Here is a 27061-nt window from a genome sequence, read left to right on the forward strand (position 1 = left end):
TTGTGTTCCCTCAGCTCTTAGGTCTCCTTTTCCCCCCGCCATCCATCTCCTTCAGCGAGTGCACATTACCATTTGTCATCATGGCTTTATTTTCCCTGTAGCTTTGTAGATGTGGTTATAAACTTTGTTACTGGAAGGTTGACTTAACCCTCAGTAGAATTACATTGAAGGTCTAGAGTTTGTTTTTTATGTGGTTTCTTTCACTGTTTAGTGTGTGAAGTGACTCTTCTCTCACCTCCGGATTTCCTAGATCACATTTTAAGTGATGGTTTTGCTTGATTTGTGGAACAGTGGCAGCCTTTTCTTATTCCTATAGTGAAAAAGGCGTTATCATCTTAGTAGCTGGTAAGACAATTCCTTTGAAGGGAGGAGTTCCTCCTGTGGGCTGTTGTCCAGATTTTAGTGAGGAAAGGAAAAGTGGTTCCCTTATCACTGGTAGAGAGTGTGGGAATGCTAGGCGCTGTGGGTAGTGGGTAAAGAAGACCTTCAGTTGAGGGGGGTGTGCCCAGAGAAAAATGTTGGAAATGATGGGGAACACTTTTGAGCAGAATATTGAATGAGATCTAGCTCGTCACTTGATGGGAAACTAGCATTCTAAACAGGATATATTGTTGACAGGGTATATATGAAAATAATTATATGGGAAAGTCTGAAACTTTCTAAAAATGATGTTATTTTACACAGCTAAAGAAGAAAATCTGTAGTCTAATAATGAGAACTAAGTTACAAAGAGTAGTTTGTGTGGAATAGGGAAAACAAAAAGTAATTAGTACCTTATGACCTTTAAACATAAGTTGGAAGTGATACAGGCGGCAATTGGAAGTTTTAAAGATAAAAATAATGCTATAAACTTCATTTTAAGAAAGGCGGTTCCTGGGGCGCCTGGTTGGCTCAGTGGGTTAGGCCGCTGCCTTTGGCTCAGGTCATGATCTCGGGGTCCTGGGATCGAGTCCCGCATCGGGCTCTCTGCTCGGCAGGGAGCCTGCTTCCCTCTCTCTCTCTCTCTCTGCCTGCCTCTCTATCTACTTGTGATCTCTCTCTGTCGAATAAATAAAATAAAATCTTAAAAAAAAAAAAAAAGAAAAGAAAGGCGGTTCCTTTAAGTGAAGAAAGAATCGGTAGATAGAGAAGCGGGAGGCAGGAATATTGGTCATGGGCTTGAGGTTATTAGAATTTGTGAAATTTGGTGCCTGGGTCTTCGATACTGAGAGCACAGTCTTGATCAGAAAGATAATTTTTGTAGAAATAATAGGATTTAATTACCATTAAAGCTTAGAGGAAAGATAATGATTGGTTTGAGTTTAAGAAACTATTAGGGTAGTAATGCTATCCTGATTATTTTCTTGTACAAGTCTGTGCTCCTTGTGGAAAAAGATGTAGAAAATAATGCATGCTTGAGCTCAAGGGGGCAGAGCAGAGGGAGAAGCAGACTCCCCACTGAGCAGGGAGCCCATGTGGGGCTTGATCCCAGGACTCTGTGATCATAACCTGAGTCGAAGGCAGGTGCTTAACTGACTGAGCCACCCACGTGCCCTGAGAATGGGTTTAAACAAGTTTTTTCACAGTTCTGGAGGCAGGAAGTCTGAAGATTTGGTTGGTTCTGGTGAGATTCCTCTCTCAATGTCCTCACATGGCAGAGAGGCACAGCAAAATCCGTGGTGTCTCTTCTGATGAGGGCCCCACACTCATGACTTAATCTAAACTTAATTATCGGTCAATGGCCCCATCTTCAGTACCATCACATGGGGGCCAGGGCTTCAAAATATGAATTTTTGGGGTGTACAGTTCAGTTCATAGCAACATGTTTTTGGAGTAAAGGAATGAAAGGTTGCCGTTTTATTCATATTAGTATTCATATTGAATTATAATTTTATTTTCCATGCTGTGCCTTCTGTCTTATCTTAACCTCTGCTTAGCAATGTTTTGGCATTCAGATGTTTATTGAATTAAAATTATATTTTCCCGTTTTAAGAATTAAAAATTACGTTTTATTGTATGTAACTTTGTGTTTGTCTCCCAGATGGGATTGATTTACTGCTAGAAAATCATTCACACACCTATATCTAATAAACAAATGTTTTATGGTGACTTGGTAGAAAGCTTAACATGCTTTCATTAATATATATACTTTTCGAAATGTCCTCAACTTAAAATACTGCCAGCGTGATGTAGTGGTGAAAGCACTGTAGGGTCCCAGCACTGGGCTTTAGTTAGATGTCTGCTGGTTCTGCAGTGTGAACGTGGGCATATTTCTTCTCTAAACTTCAGATTTTTCTTTTCTTTCTTTTTAAAAAAATTTTATCTTTAACTAATCTACACCCAGCGTGGGTCTTGGACCTACTACACTGAGATCAAGAGTCGCCTCTTCCACCAACTGAGCCAGCCAGGTGCCCCTAAACTTCAGATTTTTCAAATGTAAAATGATAGTATTTTACTAGGTTGTTCTGAGGTAATTTATGTATGTGAAAACAGCTTTGCAAACTGAATTGTTCTTGGATTGTGTTTATTTTATAGTTAGGTTTTGTTAATAATCTGCTGTTAAATACCTTTTTTAAAACCTCACTGGTCAAATGAGTGTACATTTTGCCAAGGATCTGTTAATAAAAATTCATTTTTATTTATTTATTTATTTATTTATTTTTAGATTTTTATTTATTTATTTGACAGAGAGAGAGATCACAAGTAGACAGGCAGGCAGAGAGAGAGAGAGAGAGAGAAGCAGGCTCGTTGCTGAGCAGAGAGCCCGATGCGGGGCTCGATCCCAGGACCCTGAGATCATGACCCGAGCTGAAGGCAGCGGCTTAACCCACTGAGCCACCCAGGCGCCCCTATTTATTTATTTATTTTTTGAGAGGAAGTCAGTTTGTCCTTAAACTTAGTTTTGTGTTTTCGGATTGAAGTGATTGGTGGCAAGTGTGGAAAGAAAAGTGAGTACAATAGTCCTCTGTTAAACACAGGGTAATATTCCAAGACCCTCAGTGGAGGCTTGAATCCCTGAATAGAACCTAACCGTGTGTGTGTGTGTGTGTGTGTGTGTATACACATACTGTGTTTTTCCTGTACATGCATATTTATGATAAAGTTTAATTTATAAATGAAGCACTGTAAGAGATTAACAGCTAATAGAGCAGTTAAAACAGTATCCTGTAGTAAAAGTTATGTGAACGTGGTCTTTCTCTTTCTCAAAATGTCTAATTGTACTGTACTCACCCTTGTGATGATTTGAGATGATAAAATGCCTACATGATGAGATGAAGTGAGGTAGATGAGTAGGGACATTGTGACATAGCATTAGACTATATAGACCTGACAGTAAAGTCAGAAGGATTATCTGCTTCTGGAAGGTGGTTGAACATGGGTAACTGAAACTTGGAGGAGGAGAGGGAGGGGAGGGATTACACTAATATTTTCTTTCATTTTCATGGGGCTCAAGTGAAGCACACCCAGATTACCCATTAAACAAATAGGTCTTGGAAGGCTAGAATAATAGAACATGGGCTTTGGAGCTAGAGAGACCAGTTTCACTTCTGCTTTGCCATCAGTGATTGTGGTAGGTTCCGTAATTCCCTTGAGCCTCCGTTTCACTATCTTGTGAAAATAGAACAGTAAATCGTACTTTATAAAGTCTTCTAAGGGTTAGACATGGTGTACCACTAAATGCTTAGCCCTGTTTTAGCATATAGTAGACACTTGGTATATGGCAGACTATGACTATGTGCATATTGAGAAAAAAAGGATTTGGGGAGGATATGTTTGAAATGTTAATAGAAGTTGCTCTTGAAGGACTGGGTGAGAATGGAAGGGGAGGGGAGGGACTTTAATTTTCACTTGTATACTTATATTTGAAAACAATATTTTTTAAAATTTTTATTTATTTACCTATTTTTAAAAGATTGATTTATTTGACAGAGAGCCAGCACACAAGCATGGGGGGAGCTGGAGAGGAAGAAGCAGGCTCCCCTCTGGGCAGGGAGCCCAATATGGGGCTTGATCCCAGGATACTGAGATCATGATCTGAGCCAAAGGCAGATGCTTGACTGACTGAGCCACCCGGGTGCCCTGAAAACAATTTTTTTTAAAAAGTTTTATTTATTTATTTGACAGACAGAGATCACAAGTAGGCAGAGAGGCAGGCAGAGAGAGGGGGGGAAGCAGGTTCTCTGTGGAGCAGAGAGCCCGATGCGGGGCTTGATCTCAGGACCCTGAGTTCATGACCTGAGCCGAAGGCAGAGGCTTTAACCCACTGAGCCACCCAGGCGCCCCCTGAAAACAATTTTTAAACAAGTGAGAGTGACTCAGCTGTCTCAGGAAGGGTGTATAAATAAGACAAAGGGGTGCCTGGTTTGCCCAGTTGGTGGAACATGCAACTCTTGATATTTGGGTTGTGAGTTCAAGCCCCATGTTGGATATAGAGATTACTTAAAAATCTTAAAAAAAAAAATAGTGTGTATACAGGATAAGACCACTGAGCATTATACCTAGGGAGTGGATGGGAGAAGCCTGAGCAGCAGCTACTGAGCCGCAGGGCAGAGTGGTGGTGTGGAAGCCCTGGGGAGGCGGGGCAGTGTCAGCAGCATCAGAAGTTTCAGGGCAGTTATGTAAGAGAAGGCTTGCTGGGAGTTGTATCAGATTGCATGAGTTTGAGAGTGAAAGGGAAGTGATGGAGAGTTGTTTTTTGACTTAACAGTTGACCCTTGGACAGTGTGGACGTTAGGGCACCAACACCAACCTTGCCCCGTGTGTTAGAAAATTCATGTATAGCTTTTGTCTTCCCAGAGCTTAACAACTAATAGCCTGCTGTTGACTGGAGGCCTTACTGATAATGTAAGGTCTATCAACACAATTTTGTATATTGATTATATGCTGTATTCTTTAAACTAGAGAAAAGGAACACCTGGGTGGCTCTTCTGGTAAGTGTCTGCCTTCGGCTCAGGTCGTGATCTCAGGGTCCTGGCATTGAGCCCCTCATTGTGCTCTGCGGGGAGTCTGCTTCTCTCCCTTTGCCCCTATCCCCACTGTGTGCTCGCTTGCTCTCAAATAAATAAAATCTTAAAGAGAGAAAATGTTATTAAAATCCCGAAGAAGAGGAAATACATTTGCAGTGCTGTACTATACTGAAAAAAATCTGCAGGTAAGTGGACATTTTAGTTCAAACTCATGTTATTCAAAGGTCAACTGTAGTTTGGTTTTATTTGTTTATTTGCGAGAGAGGGAGAGTGAGTGAGCAGGGGGAGGGAGGGGTAGACAGAGCGGGAGAAGCAGGCTCCCTGCTGAGCAGAGAGCCTGACTTGAGGCCTGTGGGGCTCTATCCCATGTGGGATCGTGACCTGAGTGGAAGGCAGATTGTTTAACGGACTGAGCCACCCAGGCACATGGGGTCACCTGTAGTTTGAAGGAGTTTGTGGTGAATGGGCAGGATACAGGGCAGGATTGGTCTATGCCTTCCTAGCAGGCAGACTCGAGGATGTTTGCATATCAATAGGAAGGTACTATTGGGGAAGAGGTTTAAGATCCTTTAGAACGACAGGAAATGTGAGGAAAGGTACTTTTTTTTTTTTTTTTTTAAGATTTTATTTATTTGACAGAGAAACACAGCGGGAGAGGGAACACAATCAGGGGGAGCGGGAGCGGGAGCGGGAGAAGCAGGCTCCCTGTAGAGCAGGGAGTCTGATGTGAGACTCTATCCCAGGATCCTGGTATCATGACCTGAGCCGAAGGCAGCTGCTTAACTACTGAGCCACCCAGGTGCCCCGAGGAAAGGTACTTCTTGAGATGGCGGAGCATGGGTAATGGGTGAGCTTTAGGCAGCTTTTCTATTGTAACCAGACGAAAGAATGCGGATGGACAAAGTTGAGTTTATTGGTTTGATTCATTGCTAGAAGTTGAGGCCATTCCTATCAGATGGCATTTACCTCTTATGAAGTCATCCGCTTCATAAAGCAGAAGCATAAATGTATACATAAGAGATTTGAGGAGAACAGAATTGTGAAATAGCAGCCATAGGGAATGGTCAGAGCTTTGATGAGGGAAGGTTATAGAAGGATTTGCCAGGTATCATTGATGACTTAGTTGTACGAAGATTGCAAGATATTTTTTCCCCCACTAGCAGCTCAAAAGCACAGAAAAGGAGACAGTGGACAGTTGGATTGTCTGGAGTTGAGTTTTGCTAGGCAAATGCAGATGGTATATACACACAGTATTATTCAGTGGAATAATAAATGCAATGGAAGAAAAATAGAAAATATACTTAGGAAATTAGCAAGGGTGTAGTTGAAGTGGTGTATTCTCAGCTTGTTTTCCCAATTTTTGAATTGGGAATAATAATAGTAGTACCTCAAAAGGTTATTATGGAGGTGTAAATGAGATACTGCACGTTTAGTATTTAGAATAATATTTGGCATGTGAGTGCTCAGTAAACGATTGTGTGCTTACTGGAGGTGAGGGTAAAAATGGAGGGGGCTGATGTGAGGAAAGGAGGGAGGCTTGGGATTGGAGTTCCCACATGTTAAGGAAGAATTGGATGTAGATTGAATTTATTACTTGGATTGGGTTCTAACAGAGGTTTTTGGGGTTTGAGGCTGGTATCCAAGTTCCTAGGGAGTGGGATTCTTATCCTGGAGTCAATGGTAGAATTCAGGATAAGACACTTGAATGGGGAAAAAAGAATTTCTTTAAAAATAAAAAAATTGAAACAAGAGTTGACATATATTACTTTCAGGTGTATAATGTAGTGAGTCAACACTTATATACAAAATGCTCACCGCAGTAAGCGTATTTGTCATTTGTCATCATACAAGGTTATTGCAGTGTTACTGTGTACCCTATGCTGTCTTTTTCATCCTTGTGAGTTACTTATTTTATAATGGGAATTTTGTACTTATTAATTGCTATTCACCTATCCCACACCCTCCTCCCCTCTGACAACCACCAGTTCCTTATGAGTCTTCTTGTTTTCTGTTGTTGTTCTTGTTGGTTTGTTTTATAGATCTCACTCATAAATGAAATACAGTATTTGTCTTTGACTTATTTCACTTAGCATACCTTCTGGGCCCATTCATGTTGTGAAGGGCGAGATTTTACTCTTTTCTATGACTGAATAATACTGTGTGTATATACCATCTCTTTATCATCTCTCTGCCGTTGGGCACTTAGCTAGCTTCCATATCCTGGCTGTTGTAAATAATGCTACAGTAAACATAGGGATGCATATATCTTTTCTAATTAGTGTTTTCCTTATTTTTAGGTAAATATCCAGAAGTGGAATTACTGAATTGTATGATAATTCTATTATTAGTTTTTTGAGGAACCTCCACACTGTTTTCAAGAGTGACTGTAACCAGTTTACATTTCCACCAGCAGTGTATGAGGGTTCATTTCTCTCCACATCCTTGTCAAGTATTTATGTCTTGTCTTTTTTTTTTTTAAATTTTATTTATTTATTTGACAGAGAGAGATCACAAGTAGACAGAGAGGCAGGCAGAGAGAGAGAGAGGGAAGCAGGCTCGCTGCTGAGCAGAGAGCCTGATGCGGGACTCGATCCCAGGACCCTGAGATCATGACCTGAGCCTAAGGCAGCGGCTTAACCCACTGAGCCACCCAGGTGCCCCTATGTCTTGTCTTTTTGACACTAGCCATTCTGACTGATGTGATGTAATTTCTCATGTTTTGATTTGGATGATCCTGGTGATTACTGATGTTGAACACTTTTTCATGTATCTGTTTGCCACCTGTATGTCTTCTTTTAAAAAATGTTCAGGCCCTTTGCCCATTTTTAAGCAGATTATGGTTATTATTCTGATGTTGTTTGAGTTCTTTCTATATTTTGGATATTAACCTCTTATCGGGTACGTGATTTCTGAATATCTTCCATTCAGCAGATTGCCTTTCCTTGTGATAATGGTTTCCTTTGCTGTGCAAAAGCTTTTTAGTTTGGTGTAGTCCCAATTTTTGCCTTTTTCCCCCTTGCCTCAGTAGACATATCCAGAAAAATGTTAAGGCTTCCGCCTATGAGTTTACTATGTTTTCTTTAGGAGTTTTATGGTTTCAGGATTTACATTGAGATCATGACCCGAGCTGAAGGCAGCGGCTTAACCCACTGAGCCACCCAGGCGCCCTACATTTAGATCTTTAATCTGTTTTGAGTTCATTTTTGTGTATGGTGTAAGAAAGTGGTCCAGTTTCATTCTTGTGCATGTAATGTCTAGTTTTCCCACGCCCATTTATTGAAGAGACTGTGTTTTTCCTATGGTATATTCTTTCTTTTTTTTTTTTTTTAAGCTTTTATTTATTTGACAGAGATGCAGTGAGATTGACCTTAAAGGTATGGGTTTATTTCTGGGCTCTCAGTCCTCTTCCATTGATTTATGTGCCAATATCATACTGTTGTGATAATTATAGCTTTGTAGTATAGTTTGAAATCTGGGATTGTGATACCTTCATCTTCCTTCTTTTTTCTCAAGATTGCTTTGGTTCTAGTCTTTTTGTAGTTTCATACGACTTTTAGGATTTTTTGTTTGTTTAGTTCCGTGAAAAATACTGTTGGTATTTTCATAAGGATGGCATTAAATCTGTAGCTCTTTGTGTAGTGTGGATATTTTAATAATACAAATTTTCCAATCCTTTAGCATGATATATCTTTCCATTTATTTGTGTCTGCAGTTTCTTTCATCAGGGTTTTACAGTTTTCAGCATACAGGTCTTTTCATTCCTGGTGAGATAGATTTATTTATTCATTTATTTATTTAAAAGATTTTATTTAGGGCACCTGGGTGGCTCAGTGGGTTAAAGCCTCTGCCTTCAGCTCGGGTCATGATCCCAGGGTCCTGGGATCGAACCCCGCATCGGGCTCTCTGCTCACCGGGGAGCCTGCTTCCCTTCCCCCCTCTCTCTGCCTGCCTCTCTGCCTACTTGTGATCTCTGCCTGTAAATAAATAAAATCTTAAAAAAAAAAAAAAAAGATTTTATTTATTTATTTGTCAGAGAGAGACAGAGACAGAGAGAGAAAGAGAGAGAGAGATGACACGCATGCACAAGCAGGCAGAGTGGCAGGCAGAGGTGGAAAGAGAAGCAGGCTCCATGCCCAGCAAGGAGCCTGATGCGGGATTTGATCCTAGGACCCTGGGATCACTTCCGGAGCCGAAGGCAGTGGTTTAACTGGCTGAGCCACCCAGGCATCCCTTTGGTGAGATTTATTGCTAGGTGTTTTTATTCTTTTTGATGGAATTGTTGGTGAGATTGTTTTCTTACTTTGTCTTTCTGATAGCTTGTTATTAGTGGATAGAAACAGCAGATTTTGGTGTATTGATTTTGTATCCTGCAGCTTTACCAAGTTCATTTCATGTTCTAACAGTTTTTTGGGAGGGTTTTTAGGATTTTAGGTGAGATTTTTATGGTATCATGTCATCTGCAAATAGTGACAGTTTTACTTTTTTCTTACCAGTTTGAATGCCTTTTTTTTTTTTTTTCCTCTTGTCTGACTGCTGTGGCTAGGGCTTCCAACACTGTTTTGAGTAAAAATGGCAAGAGCAGACATCCTTGTCTTGTTTCTAATCTTAGAGGAAAGGTTTTTGGCTTTTCACCCTTGAGTATGATATTAGCCATGTGTGGGTTTGTGGTTTGGGACTTTTATTATTTTGAGGTATGTTTTTTCTAAGCCTACTTTGTTGAGAGTTTTTATAGTGAGTGGATTTTATACTTCATTAAATGCTTTTTCTGCATCTCTTCAGATGATACTGTGGTTGTTTTTATACTTGATAATGTGGTGTTGTATCATGAATATTGAACCATGATCCATTTATGAATATTGTTTCATGTTTGCATCCCAGGAATAAAGCCCAGTTGACTGTGTTGATTATTTTAGAATGTATTGTTGGGTTCAGTTTGCTGATATTTTGTTGTGGGTTTTTACATCTGTATTCATTAGAGATAGTGTTTTTTGTTTTGTTTTTGGTGGTGTCTTTATCTGGTTTTGGTGTCAGGGTAATGATGGCCTCAGAGAATGAATTTGGAAACTCGCATTCCTCTTCTAGTTTTGAAATAATTGGAGAAGAATAGGTATTCTTCTTTATTTTATTTTTATTTTTATTTTTTTTTAAAGTAATCTCTCTGCCCAACATGGGGCTTGAACTCATGACACAGAGTTAAAGAGTTGCATGCTCCACTGACAGAATCAGCCAGGCACCCACCCCTCTTTTAATACTTGGTAGAATTCACTGATGAAGCCACATGGTCCTGGACTTTTGTTTGTGGGGAGTTTTTTGATGAGTGACTGAATTTCATTACTAGTAATCAGTCTGTTCAGTTTTCTCTTTCTTCTGTATTCCTAGGAATTTATCTATTTCTTGTAGATTGCCAAATTTGTTGGCATGTGATTCTTTGTAGTAGTCTTTTATAATCCTTTGTATTTCTGTGGTGTTCTGTAACTTCTCTTTCATTTTTGATTTGATTCAAGTCCTTTTTTTCTTGATTAGTCTGTCTAGAGGTTTATCGGTTTTATTTTTTTCAGAGAACCAGCTCTTAGTTTCATTGATCTTTTTTATATTTAGTCTTTATTTTGTTTCTGCTCTGATCTTTTAGAATTTCTTTGCTTTCTTCACACTTTTTGCCTTGTTCTTTAGAAGTCCTTGCAGGTATAAGGTTAGGTTGTTTGAGATTTTTCTTGTTTCTTTAGGTAGGCCTGTATTACTGTAAACATTCCTCTTAGAACTGTGGGGAAAAGGTTTCTTTATTTTGTAAGGACCTGTAACTGAAAGTTAACCCCTGCTTCAGTTATGAATGTAGGAAGGCAACAGCCTAAAGTGTTAGCAGTGTCTGAGTTTGGTATCAGTAGAAACTAGAGAATTTTCATATCACAAGACAGCTGTTGTAGGCGCCTCACATTATTGTGTGCTCATCACTACATTGGAATTATAGTAGTTATTCAACTTGCCACCAGAATTTGTTTAATGTGCTAATAAAGCACATATCACAAATTTGTTTACTTTTTTAATATTTTCATAGCTGTCAATGATTTGGTTTCCTTTGTAATCCTGTTTTTTTAAAATGCACTTAACAGACAGCTTAATTTTCTTTTTAAGGCCAGGTTTCAGATAAAGGAAGTTAGTATTACTTCCTGTGAGGTGTGGGTTTTTTTTTTTCTTTTGCTTTTTAAAAATTATGGTTTGTGTTTTTCTTTTTTAATATATTCTTGTGTTTCTGTCACTTACATTGATCTTTTTGATGTTCAGATTGTCCCACCTTTGGCCTGTGGGAATTTCTTTCTTTTGGCTTCAGTGTTCTTTTGATATGACCTATTGACCTTTGATAACTTGCTTTCTGTCAACACCTACTACTGTCCCAGGCTTCACTTATAGATGCCTTATTTCAGACCTAGAATCTATCATTCCTTTAACAAATGCTAGTTTTTATTTGTGGGGAGTAGACTGTCTGGTTACTGGATATACTCAGTGTTAATGGGTTGTGATTGGTTCTAGGACTTTTAGTCCACAGAGAATATGTTTTCTTTCCTTTTTTTTTTTTTAAAGATTTTTATTTATTAGAGAGCAAGCACGAGCAGGGGAGGGGCAGAGGGAGAAGCAGACCCCCGCTGAGCAGAAGGCCTGATGTGGGGCTTGATTCCCGACTTGGGGGTCAATCTGTGCACTCCAGGATTGTGACCTGAGCTGAAGGCGGATACTTAACTGACTGAGCCACTCAGGTGCCCCTAGAATATATTTTCTTCAGGGGACAGGGCTAGCAAACACTTTTTGGGAGGGAAAAAAATCAGTTACATAGTTTCTGGTTCAAATTTAACATTGTGGATTTTTATTTTACACACTTGATTTTACACTTTTTCTCCTTTTCTCATTGAAAATCTTGATTTCTAAAGTATTAACATATTTGTATTGGCTTACTGTATGTATTAAAATAGTTTCAGCGGTGCCTGGGTGGCTCATTCAGTTAAGTAGTCTGCCTTGGGCTCAGATTATGATCTTGGGGGTCCTGGGATTGAGCCCCGTATTGGGCTCTGAGCTGAGTGCTTCTCTCTCACCTTCTGCCTCTTCTCTTCCTCTCTGTTCTTTCTCTCTCTCTCTCTCTCAAATAAATAAAATGTTAAATAAAATATTTTCAAAAATAATAATGTCAGTATTACTACTAATTGTTTGTTGAGTTCAGCCTTAAGTTTCTGTGTAGTACTTTAAAAAAAAATGAATTAATTTAATTAATTTTAGAGAGAGGGACAGCATGAGTTGGGAGGGGCAGAAGGAGACGGAGGGAGAGAATCCTGAGCAGGATTCTCGCTCTGATGATCCTGAGAGCATGACCTCGCCAAAACCTCGCTCTGATGACCCTGAGAGCATGACCTGTGCCAAAATCAAGAGTCAGATGCTTGACCCCCTGAGCCACCTCTGTGCCCTACTGTGTAGTACTTTTACTGAAGATGTACATTTAAAATGCTACCTTCTGGGGCGCCTGGGTGGCTCAGTGGATTAAGCCGCTGCCTTCGGCTCAGGTCATGATCTCAGGGTCCTGGGATCGAGCCCTGCATTGGACTCTCTGCTCCGCAGGGAGCCTGCTTCCTCCTCTCTCTCTGCCTGCCTCTCTGCCTACTTGTGATCTCTCTCTCTCTGTCAGATAAATAAATAAAATCTTTAAAAAAAAAAAATGCTACCTTCTTTCTATTTCATTCCTTCCTTCCCCTATTGATAATTTTTTTTAAGTTTTTTTAATTTCTTTAATAGAGAGATCACAAGTAGGCAGAGAGGCAGGCAGGCAGAGAGGAGGAACCAGGCTCCCTGCTGAGCTGAGAGCCCATGTGGGGCTTGATCCCAGGACCCTGAGATCATGACCTGAGCTGAAGGCAGAGGCTCAACCCACTGAGCCACCCAGGTGCCCCATCTGTTGGTAATTTTTAAAAAAAAAATAGTTTGGGGTTTATCTTTCCAGTGTTTCTTAGTAAAATTATATATATATTCATTCTTGCCCCTCTCCTCCATATACAAAGGGTAGCCTATTATATATGTTGTTTGGTGTCTTCCTTTTTACATGTTACAGCCTGAAGATTGTTTTTATAATTATGTAGAGGTCTTTTATGGCTCTGTATTATTTTATTATGTGTATATCTTTCTGTATTCATCAAGTCCCTTACTGATGGATTTATGGGATGTTTCCAAGTTTTCCCAACTTCAAATAATGTCACATTTAATGACTATATGTATATATTGTTTTGTATTTATGGATTTTTTTTCAAAGTAGATTCCTAGAAGTAGGATTGTCTAGTTGAAGGGTACCTAATGATTTTCTACATTTCCAAATTCCCCTTGGTAGGAGTGGTGTCAGCTCTGCATTCCCATCATAGTGTATGAGAGTGCCTGTTGTTCTCATCTTTGTTAATACAGTATGTTGACATATTACTGGATTTTTGCTATTCTTGATAGGTAAGCATTGTTTTCTGTAGCTTTAAAAGTTATAAAATATACACAGCAAGAAAGTTACTACTTTAACCATTGTTCACTGACACAAGGACATTCTCGTTGTATAGCTATCACCACCATCCACCTCAAAAAGCACTACATCATCCCAGACTAAAACACTGTACCCTTTAAATAACTCCCCATTCCCTGCCCACCTGCCCTGGGCAAACACCATTCTGCTTTCTGTCAATGAATTTGACTATTCTATGTACCTCATGTAAGTGGAATCATTATGCTTGCCTTCTTGTGACTGGCTTATTTCACTTGATAAAATGTCACCCAGGTTTGTCCATGTTGTAGCATGTGTCAGAATTTCTTTTTAAAGCTAAAATGGTCCATTGTATGTATATACCATATTTTGCTTATCTAGTCATCTGGTGATGGACATTGGCTTCTTTTTGAACTGGGTTTTTTTGTTGATGGATTCTTTTTTTTTTTAAAGATTTTATTTATTTATTTGATAAAGAGAGAGCATGAGTAGAGGGGCAGAGGGAGAGGGAGAAGCAGACTCCCTGCTGAGTAGGGAGCCTGACCCAGGGCGGTAGGGGGGAGGGGGCTTGATCCCAGGATCCCAAGACCATGACCTGAGCTGAAGGCAGATGCCCAACCAATTGAGCCATTCAGGCGCCTCTTGCCTTTTTTTTTTTTTTTTTTTCTTTTGGAGAGGGAGTGTGGTGGTGGGAAGGGGCAAAGGGAGAGAAAGAGAATCTTAAGCAGGTTCCATATCCAGAACAGAACCCAATGGAGGACTTGATCTCATGACCCTTAGACCATGACCTGAGCTGAAATCAAGAGTTAGATGCTTAACTGACTGAGCCACCCAGATGCCCCTGTATCTTTTACTTTTATAAAAATTGAGTATTCATCTTGTTTCCCTTTAATTTTTAATAATTGTATATTAGAGATACTAGCCTTATATCTGTGAATTTTTTTTTTTAAGATTTTGTTTATTTGTTTGACAGAGACAGTGAGAGAGGGAACACAAACAGTGGAGTGGAGGGAGTGGGAGAGGGAGAAACAGGCTTCCCGCTGAGCAGGGAGCCTGATGGGGGGCTTGATCCCAGAACCCTGGAATGAGGACCTGAGCTGAAGGCAGACGCTTAACGACTGAGCCACCCAGATACCCCTGTGATATGTTTTAAACTTCCTACATTTGCTTTTGTTTTTTGACTTACGGTGTTTGCCATAGTCTTTAAAAAACTTGTGTAATTTATCAGTCTCTTTTTTCTTTTAGTTTCAAGTACTAGCTGCAGTTTTTTTCCCCACACCCCAGGGTATGAAAGTATTCACTCCTTTTTTCTTTCAGTATTTACATTGTTTCATTTCACATTTCAGTCCCTGATCCATTTGGACTTTTATTTAGAAGTATAATATGAAGTGTGGATACAGTTTTCTTTTTCTGAGTGGCTATACATCTTCCCATTTTATACTGATTTGAGATTATAGTTTTATCATATATTAGATTTCAATATATTCTTTTCTTTTTTTTTAAGATTTTATTTATTTATTTATTTGACAGAGATCACAGGTAGGCAGAGAGAGAGAGGAGGAAACAGGCTCCCTGCTGAGCGGAGAGCCCATGGGACTCGATCCTGGAACCCTGGGATCATGACCTGAGCAGAAGGCAGAAACTTTAACCCACTGAGCCACCCATGTGCCCCTCAATATATTCTTGAGCCTCTTCCTGAACTTTATTCTTTTGGTCGTTTGTTCATGTATTGGTATCCTAATATTTAATTTCAAGAGGCTTTAAATCTGTTTTACTGTCTAGTAAGGTGCTTTCATTTCTGTTCCTCACATATTGTTCTCTCCCCCTCCCCAGTTTTCCTGGTTATTCTTTGGAATTTATCTTTTTTTTTTTCTTTTTAAATAAGTTCTTTTGTTTATTTCTCTTATGAGCTTAGTTGTAGCTGGTTTTAAAGGGAGATGGGACTAGTAAGGTCAACAGGTCCAGGTTGGGGACCGAAGGTGATACCAGAAACAGGTTTTTGATTACTCTTCCTTTTAGTAGTACTAGTTTTGTGAAGGTGCTCAAGGAGCTGCTTTAGGCAGTGGTGGTCTCTTAGCGGCCTTTCTCTTAGCCAGCATCCACTGCTTTTGTTTTGCCAGGCACTGCGTGGCAGAATAATGTGCCCCCCATGTCATGATAGTGGTCCTGGTAGGCCTTGGCCATCTGGGTGAACTGAGCCAGCTTCTTGGCACAGTTCTGCTTGTAGCTCTTACATTCCCTCTGCTGACAGGCCTTCAGTCTTTACTGGATAATGTTGACAATTTCTTGATCAACTTTACAGTCTCTTCTCTATTGCATTTCTGCTTCAAACATGCGCTTGGTGATCCTTTCCCCGGCACTTGGTGAGGCACATGGTGGAACTCCTGGTAGTAGTACCTGTTCTTCTCATGCCACTGCTCTGTAAACTCTTCTAGGTTCACTGGCCTGTCCATGAGGAGGTGGAAGGCCTTCGTCAGATAGGTTATGGGGTCAGGCAGTGAGGTCTGGGTGCGGGCGTAGGCAATATGGCACAGGGTCTCGGGATCTTGGGGTGGGGTATGTGTCCTTGTCCCAGCTGTCTGGCATGGTGGCAGCACACAGGGGAAGGGGGGCAGATTCATCTCTGACACACAACCCTGGCCTCTGCCTGGGTCCCACAGCCTCTATATTTATGAACTTTATTTTTAACTTTTATAGCTCTAGATAAAAACAAAACTTGCTATTCTTATTAGGATGATACTAATTTTATAAGTTAGGAAGAACTGATAACATAATGTTGTTTCTGTATCCGAGAGTGAGACATTTTCCATCTTCCAGGTCTGTTTTTAAGATTCCATTTATTCACCTGACAGACAGATCACAAGTAGGCAGAGAGGCAGGCAGAGAGAGAGGAAGGGAAGCAGGCTCCCCGCCGAGCAGAGAACCAGATGCGGGGCTCGATCCCAGGACCCTGAGATCACGACCCGAGCCGAAGGCAGAGGCCTTAACCCACTGAGCCATCCAGGCGCCCCCCAGGTCTGTTTTTAAGTCTTGCAGGGAAGTATTAAGCTTGCTTTTTTTTTTTTTTTTTTAAGATTTTAAAAAATTTATTTATTTGACACACACAGAGAGAGATCACAAGTAGGCAGAGAGGCAGGCAGAGAGAGAGAGAGAGAGAGAGAGGAAAACAAGCTCCCCACTGAGCAGAGAGCCCGACGTGGGACTTGATCCCAGGACCCTGGGATCAGGACCTGAGCTGAAGGCAGAGGCTTTAACCCACTGAGCCACTCAGGTACCCCTTAAGCTTTCTTTGTATAGGTTTGTCTAGGTATTTTCTTTTTTTTTGTTAAGATTGTAAATAAGGTCTTTGAAATGATAACTTTTTATATTACTTCTTTTTTATTGTTGTTTATGGCAGTTATTGATGTTTGTCAATTTTATAGTCCAGTTCTTTTCTAAATTCTCTTATTATACTTTTTCCATTTATATGCTTCATTTTTGGGGGGTATCCTGTTATTTATTTATTTATTTAGCTATCTAGTTATATCACCTGCAAGCGTAGGTAGTTTTCCAGTTTTTCTGTCTCTTTTTTTGCTTATTCTTTCCTAATCTTTGAAGTCCATCTTTATCTGAAGTCACCATCCTTCTCTTGATCAGTTTAGTTATTTTTGCTAAGAACTTTTTCACACTTCTTTCAAAATAATTAAAAGTTCTTACAAGATTTCAGAAGTAATTTCATATACAAGGTATGTTAGTTGTCTTCTTTGGTAACAGCTTTATTGAGATAGAATTCTCATGCCATACAGTTCACCCACTTAAAGTGTAAAATTCAGGGTTTTGTGTATGTTCACAGAGTTGTGCAGCAGTCATTACAGTCAATTTTAGAACAGTTTATTACCCCAAAGGGAAACTCAGACCCTTTGGCCATTACCTCCCTTTTTTCCTGCCTGTCCAATACTAGGGGGCCTTATATTAGTTATCTTACACTCTGTAGCAAAATTTAACAGTTTGAACAAAACAACCAGTGTATTTTCTGTCATAGTTTTCTGTGGATCAGGAATCTGGGCATTGCTTAACTGAGAGGCTCTGGATCAAGGTCTTCCATGAGATTGCAGTTCAGTTGTTGGCCAGAGAGAGCTTCGGTTTCATCTGAAGGCTCAATTGGAGGAGGATTCTGTTTCTTGCAGGTTGCGGGACTGAGCACCTCAGTCTTTGCCTGGCGTTGTCTGTGTAGGACAGCTCAAAGCATGCAGGGGGCAGAGCAAGGGACGAGGCCCAAGATGGAAGCCTGCAGTGTATTTGTGACTGACCTCTGAAGTGATATACCCTGATATTTGTCATACTCTTGTTAGAAGCAGTCCAGTGTACGTTCACAAGGAGGAATTATATAAGGGTATGGATGCCAAGAGGCAGGGGTTATTGGGGCCTATCCTAGGGGCTGCTTCTGTACAAGGATAGGATAAATAATTTTTCTGCAGTCTATTTTGTCTTTTGTCTTTTTTTTTTTTTTTTAAGATTTTATTTATTTGAGAGAAAGGGCAAGAGTGATGGAGCACGAATGAGCATAAGCAGGATGGGGTTGAGCACAAGCCGGGGAAGGGGGACAGGCAGACTGCACTGAGTGCAGAGCCCAACACAGGGCTGGATCCCATGACCTTGAGATAATGACTTGAGCCTAAATGAAGAGTTGGACACCACCTGAAGCTACCCAGGCACCCCTGTTTTTTGGCTTTTTAACCCATATTCTTTCTGATGATAGGCTATTTTCTGTAGGGCTTATTAGTTACCTCAACATAGCAGGATGTGTGGTTTTTAGGAAATAGTGGTGATCTTTAGATTTCTGTGTACTCTGGGTCCTATCAGCCTGAGAGTTTAATTTGAGTTCTTAAAATCTAAATGTAATATAACTTGCCATGCCTCTGTAACTTACTGGTGTGGCAGTATATTCCCAGTTTTCTTACCAGTTTGACCTTTAAGAAGATCACATTGTCAATTGAAAACTTGAAATTCTTCTTGTCCTCTTCTAGGCTTATGTATAGCAGTGCCAGATACCAGTTTTCAGGTACCTCATTATAAATGCTTATCTATCCTGAGATGTGTTAACTTTATTATTCAGACAGTTCTTTATATCCTATTGAAGAGCTTTTAAGGGGTGCCTGGGTGGCTCAATTGGTTAAGCGTTTGCCTTCAGAATCAGGGTGCTGGGATCAAGCCCTGTATCAGGCTCCCTGCTCATCAGGGAGTCTACTTCTCCCTCTCCCTCTGCCCCTCCACCCTGTTCATGCTCTCTTTCTCTCTCTCGAATAAATATGCAAAATCTTTTTTAAAAATTTAAGGGGCTTTTTAGAATACCCTTGATGATTGACTTGCAAATGCTTTTTTGGAATTTAACGTGATGGAGTATCTGGTTTTGCCCTAAGTCACATACCTCCTTAGGGAATTCTTTTTTTTTTTTTTTAAAGATTTTATTTATTTATTTGACAGAGAGAGATCACAAGTAGGCAGAGAGGCAAGCAGAGAGAGTGAGAGGGAAGCAGGCTCCCTGCCGAGCAGAGAGCCCTATGCGGGACTCGATCCCAGGACCCTGAGATCACGGCCCGAGCCGAAGGCAGCGGCCCAAACCACTGAGCCACCCAGGCGCCACACTTGTAGAATGGTTGAAGTCTGTCCCTTTCATGATGTTGATGAGAAAATTGAGACACAGAGAAGATATTAAATGACTTTCTTAAAATCCTGTAAAACATTTTCCTTATGGCCAGGGCTGGTATTCGGGTTTTTCACATCTGGTCCAGCCTGGTTCTTCTACATCTCAGTGACACTCTTTGTGTAATGGTTTTTATTACATAATTCTGTTTCTTGTTACAGGCTTATTCTGATTTTTATTTCTTTCTCGGTTGGTTTTGGTAATTTGTGTTTTTCCAGGAATTTGAACATTTCATCTGAGTTGTCTGATTTATTGGCATACAGTTGTTTATAGTGTTCCCTGTAGTCCTTTTAATTTCTGTAGGTTTAGAAGTGATGTGTCCCTTCTTTTGACATTGGTAATTTGCGTATCTCTGTCCTCTCTCTGCCTTTCTGCCTTCTTCCTGTCCTCCTTTCCCCTGTTTTAACCTTGATTGTTTTTTTTTTTCAAAGAAATAACTTTTGGCTTCGTGGATCCCCTACCTCCCATTTTTGTATTTTGCATTCCATTGATTTCTGTACTGATCTTTATTATTTCCTTCCCTTTGGTTGACTTGGATTTTGTTGTTTTTCTAGCTTCTTAAGGTGGGAGAATAGGTTGTTGATTTGAGACCTTTCTTCTTTTGTAATACAGGTATGTAATAGAGATGGAAATTTCTTTCTAAACACTACTTTAGCTGCATCCCATAGATTTTGATAATTTGTGTTTTTATTTTCATTGAGTTCAAAATATTTCCTAAATTTTTTTTGTGATTTCTTTGACCAGTGGATTATTTAGAAGTCATAGATTAATTTCCAAATGGAGATTTCCCAGATTTCATTCTCTTGATTTCTAATTTAATTTCCTTGGAGTAAAACATACTTCATATGATTTCAGTCCTTTTAAAGTCATTGTTTATGCGCTACCATCTGGTCCATCTTGGAAAATATTCCAGTGTGCTTGAAAATCATGTATATTTTACTGTTGGTTGTTGGTGAGTTTTATAAATGCCATTTAAGTTAACATGGTTGGTAGTGTTGTTCAGTTTTGTATCTTTGTTTTTTATCTAGTTCTATCAGTTATTGTCATTGTAGTTAATTACTGTTACTGTATTGTGTGTTTCTCTTGTCAGTTTTTGCTTTATGTATTTTGGGATTCTGTTGTTAGGTGTGTATATGTTTGTTTATAATTATATTTTCCTGAAGGTTAACTTCTTTATTATGAAAATGCCCCCTTTGTTCCTCTTAATTTTCTTTACTCTGAAGTATACTTTGTCTTTTAACAAGAAAACTGTTCCAGTTTTCTTTTGATTCCTGTTTATATGTTCTTTTCAATCTTATAAACCATTTTATGTTTTGGAATTTAAACTGTCTTTTGTAGATAGCATATGGTCAGGTTTTTTTATCCAGCCTTACAGTCTTTTATCTTTTTTTAAATTTATTTTTATTTTTATTTATTTATTTTTAGATACTATTTATTTATTTGAGAGAGTGAGCAAGAGAGATCACAGAAGGAGAGGGAGAAGCAGATCCACTGCCAAGCAGAGAGCCCGACGTGGGTCTTGATTCTAGGACCTTGAGATTCATTAATTGTATATATCACCCAGTGCTTATCACAACATGTGCCCTCCTTAATACCCATCACCCGGTAACCTAATTCCCTCCCTGCTCCTTCTGTAACCCTCTGTTTCCTGGAATCTAGAGTCTCTGATGGTTTGTCTTCCTCTCTGATTTCTTCCCATTCTGTTTTCCCTTCTTTCCCCTGTGGTTCTCTGCTCTATTCCTTATTTCCACATATGAGTGAAACCATATGATAATTATGTTCTGCTTGATTTATTTCACTCAGCATAATCCCCTCCAGTTCCATCCACGTTAGTGCAAATGGTGGGTATTCATCCTTTCTGATGGCTGAGTAATATCCTTCTTTATCCATGCATCTGTTGAAGCCCATCTCTGCTCCTTCCACAGTTTGGCTGGTGCGGACCTTGTTGCTATGAGGATTGGGGTGCATGTGGCCCTTCTTTTCACTGCATCGGTATCTTTGGGGTAAATACCCAGTAGTGCAGTTGCTGGGTCTTAGGGTAACTCTTGTTTTTAACGTCTTGAGGAATCTCCATACGGTTTTCCAGAGTGGCTGCACCAACTTGCATTCCCACCAATAGTGTGAGAGGGTTCCCCTTTCTCCACATCCTCTCCAATACTTGTTGTTTCCTGTCTTGTTGATTTTGGCCATTCTAACTCATGTAAGGTAGTATCTCATTGTGGTTTTGATTTGTATTTCCCCATTGGCAAATACGTTTTTTTAAAATTTACCTTTGTATCTACCTTTCTTCTGTATGGATTTGAAATACCATATGACTTTCAGCAGCAGGACTTCCTTTAGTTAATTTCTTATTTGATCTGCTAGCAGATTCATTATTTGTTTCATGTTCCTTTTTGAAGGTTAATTTTGCTGAGTATAGATTCTTGCTTGATGATATTTTTCTTTCAGCACTTAAAGTATGTTACCTCAGTGCCTTCTAATCTCCAGTCTCCAGAGTTTGTAGTGAGAAGTTCACTCATAACTGTATTGCTCCCTTACATGTGAGAAGGTGTTTTGTCTTGCTACTTTCAAGATTTTTCTCAACAGTTGGACTCTGACGTGTCTAGGTTTGATGATCTCTTTGTGTTTATCCAGTTTGGAGTTTATTGAGCATCTAGATCTTAGATGAATATTTTCCTAGTTTGGGAAATTTTCAGCTGTTCCTTTTTCTGCTCTTTCTCTTTCTGAGAACTCCTTTTACTCCTATTCTGGGAGTTTTGAAGACAGTCTCTGAGGCTTTCCTCATTATCTTTTTCTTCTTTTTAATTGAAGTATATGTGACATTCCTCACTTCTTTTTTCTTGCTGTTCTTCGAATTCAAGTTGCTTGATTCTCTTTAAATCTGCTGAGCTCTTGTAGTGAACTTTTCATTTCAGTTACTAATTTTAACTACAGAATTTTTGACTCTTGAGATTCTATATTTGATGAATCATTGTCTTTCTTAATGAGTTATTGTCATTCTTTGCTTCAGTTGTTTAAATGTGATTTCCTTTAGTTCTTACCAGGTACTTGATAGACTGTCCCTCAAATTGGATTTGTCTGTTTTGTAAATACTTTTTTAATGTGTATGTGTGTTTTTAAGTGCATATGTGTTTTTTACTTTTGTAAGGTTGGGAATATCAGGATTTAATTTGCTTCTAATTAGATTAATTGGAATGTGGACTTAAGTTGTAAGTGGCAGTTATTTGATTATAGGTCCTAATTTGCTGTCTTACAAAATGATAATATAGGTGAATTGGACCGCTGTTTATTTATGAAATAAGTAGATGCCCTTATCATAAACAGGCTAGTTAAGTGCATGCATATTTGAACTTTTTAGCCATGCACAATATTTGTTGGCCTATGTAAATCTTTTAGTTGTAGTTTCTATACTTGGAGATCTTTGTTAGATACATAATGTCAACTCATTAAATTTCTTTTAGCTTTATTAGAAGTTACTTGCTTTGTAGTACCAAAATCCCTTCAGAGTAGTTTAAGATAAGGAGATGCAGGTGTTTGGGAGTATAGCCCAAACACATAGGAAAGGTTCTGTTGCTAGGATGCTGTTCTTTATGTGTGTCTTTCTCTGTATGTCTGTTTCTGTATATCTTGGTTTGCCTCAACGTTGTGTATTCTCTTATTTCTGTTCTGTATATCTCTTCTGTTTTCCTCTCTTTTTATCTTTTTCCTCTTCTGTTTTCTTTTCTGTTTACCTTCATTCTCAGACTGTAAACAAAATGACTGGTGGCTTTGCAAGTCACGTAATCAGTTAGAACTCCTATGCCAGTGCCCATGCCCGACCATATGACCGATGCAGCCTCTGCGTCTCCAAGTTAGATTCCCAGGAGCGAAGCTGTGGTTTGCCCATCCTGGTCCAAATAGATGTGACAGGGTACAATCACCTCATTCTGTAGAATCTGAAGGTGAGGGCAGAGTTTCAAAATAGGGTGTATGCGAACAAAGAGTGGCCTTACTAGTACAATTTTGGATTAGGTTTGGTGGTAAACACCAAATATTTTGGTAACCTGATATTTTCTTTAGTTGAGGAAAGTCTGTTTAGAAAGCCATTTCTAAAAAGATTGATCACACTAGAATTCAACACTATACAGAAGATAGATGCTTAACTGACTAAGCCACCCTGTGCGCCCCTAGAGTTGATTCTTTTTTTTTTCCACAATTTTATTTATTTGACAGAGAAATAGCACAGGTAGGCAGAGCAGTCGGTAGAGGGAGAGAAAGAAGCAGGCGCTCCACCGAACAGGAAGCCTGATGTGGGGCTTGATCCTAGGACCCTGGGATCATGACTTGAGCCAAAGGCAGCTGCTTAACTGACTGAGCCACCCAGGCGCTCCTAATTCTTAACAAAAAGCTTCTCATTAAGTGCTTCTGGAGCTTGTAACTCAAATGGTGAGGACTCAGTGTTTGTATTTTTAGGGGCCCAATAAAAGAACGCCCTTTCACCATTCACGTTGAGCCACTAGAGAGAGATAAAGGGAATCAGGCAACTAGAGACCCAAATAAATATCATCTTATCACTGAGAAAAAGCTGTGTTGGAGATTGTTGCTTAGACATGTAGTAGCATAGGGCTTTTTGTAGTCTGTGTCCCTTAAGTTTAGACCTTGGAACTTCCCACCAAGGGAAGAATTGTATCTGCAGAGCATGTCCCCGAGATCATTGCCTCATTTGCTATGTACCATTCATTTTTTTTTTTAAAGATTAAAACATTTTTTTATTTGACAGAGCACATAAGTAGGCAGAGCGGCAAGCAGAAGGAGAGGGGGAGCCCGATGTAGGGCTTGATCCCAGGACCCTGGGATCATGACCTGAGCTGAAGGCAGCCGCTTAACCGACTGAGCCACCCAGGCGCCCTTGTACCATTCATTCTTTGCTTGGCTCCTAGTTTCTGAATGGCATACTATATGATAAAGGTAATTTATCTCAGTTTATGTTCCACGACCTTCAGGAGGTCTGCCCTAAAGTTTGGCCATTTGTCGAATGAGTCTGATGTCAGGGATTCTGAACAACAAAAGATTGACTGAAGGAGGACTCAGTGATTAATCAGTTAATTTAGCTTGCATCCCATTGGGAAAGTTTCTACTTATCTGGTTCTTATTTGTTGTTACTCAAGTAGAGATGCTTTGAATTAGTTTCCAGGGCCCTTGGATTCCCTGTCTTTTGTGTTCTATTTTTAGTTTTGTTGGAGGCCTTGTGAGCTGCACGTGGTATCTTTAAATGCCCATTTTTAAATTTTCTAGCATCCCAGCTCGTCAGTATTGGGGTCTTAATGCATTCTCTATTCTTGTATGTTCCCTCTTATTTTGGACCCATGAACCTAATGAAATCATGTTTCTCTGGATTTTGTGAGAACCTCTCTGTTTGACATAGCTGTCTCTTCCATCCCTGTGTTTGGAAAATATTGGAACTGATTTCTGATCACAAGCTTGTAGGACCCCAAAATAGTTTTCTATTGGTCTTTTAACTCCTAGTTGTTTCTTCTACAGTGAGTGGGGGACATCCTCAAGGTCCTGTGGCTGTTGGTATTTTTAGTGCAGCTGCTCCTGCTTCATCAGTAAGTGGATTGTTTGGCCATGTGGTCCTCCCTAAGTGTGACCCTGAACTTTGAGTACCTCTCCTTAGACCAACCATAGGCATGAAGGTACTCCATTGCTGGTGATAGAATCTCAAACCCATTTAGGGATCTGAAGTGATTATTGACATCTATGTACAAGAGCTGTGTGGTGTCACTGACTACGTAGTCATTATCGGGGTTTCTCTACCTTTTCACAGCATGGTTGCAAAATGTATGTAGTTGTGCCTTTTGAGCCAGATCATAAATTGCGTTATATTGCCAGGTTTTCCTCATCTGTTTTAACTGTTACTCTTAATATGCTTGGCTTGCTCTGATTAACAAATGGGGTATGTTTTTAAGGGCCCACAAACTCAATGTGCCCTGAATATATAACCATCCTGCCTGAATTACAGGTTCTTGGAATTTGTTTCAGGGGGTAATGGTTTGAGGACAAAATCCTTTGGGCAGGGGTAGTTATTGACCTGCCCTTAATCTTTTCACAAGGAAGATAGATAGATTGGTGGGATGTCTGGATATGGTTATCCGGTCTTGTACCAAGTTTTAAGTACTCCAGGTAACTGACAGGTTGGACCCTAATTCATCACTACATTGCCCTGGGTGTGCAGGACCTGTGCCGCATGTTTCTTCTCTCTTCCATGGGTTTAGTTAGCTCAATAGCTATGATACGACATTTCCTTTAAGGTACCGTCTTATTTTGAAATGCATCCCAATTTTAGAGATAATTAACTTCTCCCCCTTTTGGGAAAAAAATGGGCAAGTACATCGCTGTGTAAATTTAAGGTATGGAACATGATGGTTTGATTTACAAATAATGTGAAATTACCCCAATAGATTTAGTTAATATTCATCATCCATATAGAGACTGTAAGCGTTTAAAATGTTTTGGGATTGATGTAGTTTTAAGATTAGCACTAGAGATGAAAAGATTAAAGGGCTGCTTAACATTTGTAACTGAGTAATTTTGTCACCACTGCTGGTCTGTCATACATGTGTTGGGACATGAATTTATTGCAGAATCTTGCTGGTCAACGTCATGGCCAGATTCACTTGACTTTTGTACAGTCTACTGCTTTTCATCTAATACACTTAATTTCAGGGATGGCATTGTCATCTTGGTCCAGTTAACGCATTCAGATTTTTAAAATTCATCTTGCCCTTTTACTGTCCATGCTCATTTGTCAGCTTTCCCACATGAATTTAATTCTGTTTAAGTATATGTCTTTTAATGGTAATGCCCAGAAACTTTTCACGTAAAGGTAGCTCTGTAAAGTCTGCTATTAAAGACTGCATTTTGCTAAGCCTATACCATTAGCCTGGGAGCAGTTGAGGTTGAGACATACTTCATCCTCTGCTAGCAGATGTGAGCTTTTCCATATCGTTCATCCGGAATTTCCGGCTTGTAGACAGAGACAGAGTGTGGTGGCTGTCCACATGCCTTACTGTATCATGAGGTGTGTTTTGTTGTTTTCAGTTTGTAAAGGCTTACCTGGGAGCTCCAGCTCCATGTCCAGGTCGGTAGGAGACCAACATCTGTAACTTTGATACCATGTGGAATCCATTCCCAGGCTTCACAGGACTTTAATTGGCATGGGAACACAGGCCATGGTATTTTACCTAACCTCTGTAACTTACTGGTTTCACTAACCATGTCGCTAAACCTCTGGCAGTCTTACTTTTTTTTTTTTTTTTTTTTTTTAAGATTTTATTTATTTGGCAGATCACAAGTAGACAGAGAGGCAGGCAGAAAGAGAGAGAGGTGGAAGCAGGCTGCCTACTGAGCAGAAAGCCTGATGTGGGGCTCGATCCCAGGACCCTGGGATCATGACCTGAGCCGAAGGCAAGCCGAAGGCAGAGGCTTTAACCCACTGAGCTACCCAGTTGTCCCTGGCAGTCTTACTTTAAAAGATTTTTATTTATTTATTGAGGGGGAGAGCAAGAGAGGATCAGGGGAGGGGGGAGAGGGAGAAGCAGGCTCCCCATGGCAGTCTTACTTTAATCAGACCCCTACCATTTATTAAGTTTAAGAGTATTCTCTCAAATCCAGTCAGTCTCCTGTCATATTTAAATTGGCCTCGTTAAATTGATATTTTGTTTATCCCTTTGTGGCTCCCTTAGTGTGAATTCTCACTTTCCCAAAGCCTAGTCCCTCAGGAGTGGTAGCTTTATTAGGCTAATTTAAGACCCTTTGTTAGTAGTGGAATCCCATGGACCTTGATCCCATGGATGGTCAGTCATCTTCAGATACACAGGCTGACCACTGTGACCTGGCAAAGTACCAAGATTGACCTTGAGAGAGTGGCAGAATCAAGGGGCTAGGCTCCTTCCAAAT

The 27061-nt window shown here is 39.9% G+C and overlaps 1 protein-coding gene and 1 pseudogene across 1 annotated transcript in view; one reads left to right on the forward strand and one right to left on the reverse strand.

Moving 5' to 3' along the window:
* GOLPH3 (golgi phosphoprotein 3) overlaps positions 1–27061 on the forward strand; it is a 61676-nt gene that overhangs the window by 15922 nt on the left and 18693 nt on the right. The window lies entirely within an intron of this gene.
* On the reverse strand, positions 15483–16026 carry LOC123938341 (annotated as a pseudogene).

Source organism: Meles meles, chromosome 3 (genome assembly GCF_922984935.1).
Source record: "Meles meles chromosome 3, mMelMel3.1 paternal haplotype, whole genome shotgun sequence".
In the NCBI taxonomy this organism is placed as follows: domain Eukaryota; kingdom Metazoa; phylum Chordata; class Mammalia; order Carnivora; family Mustelidae; genus Meles; species Meles meles.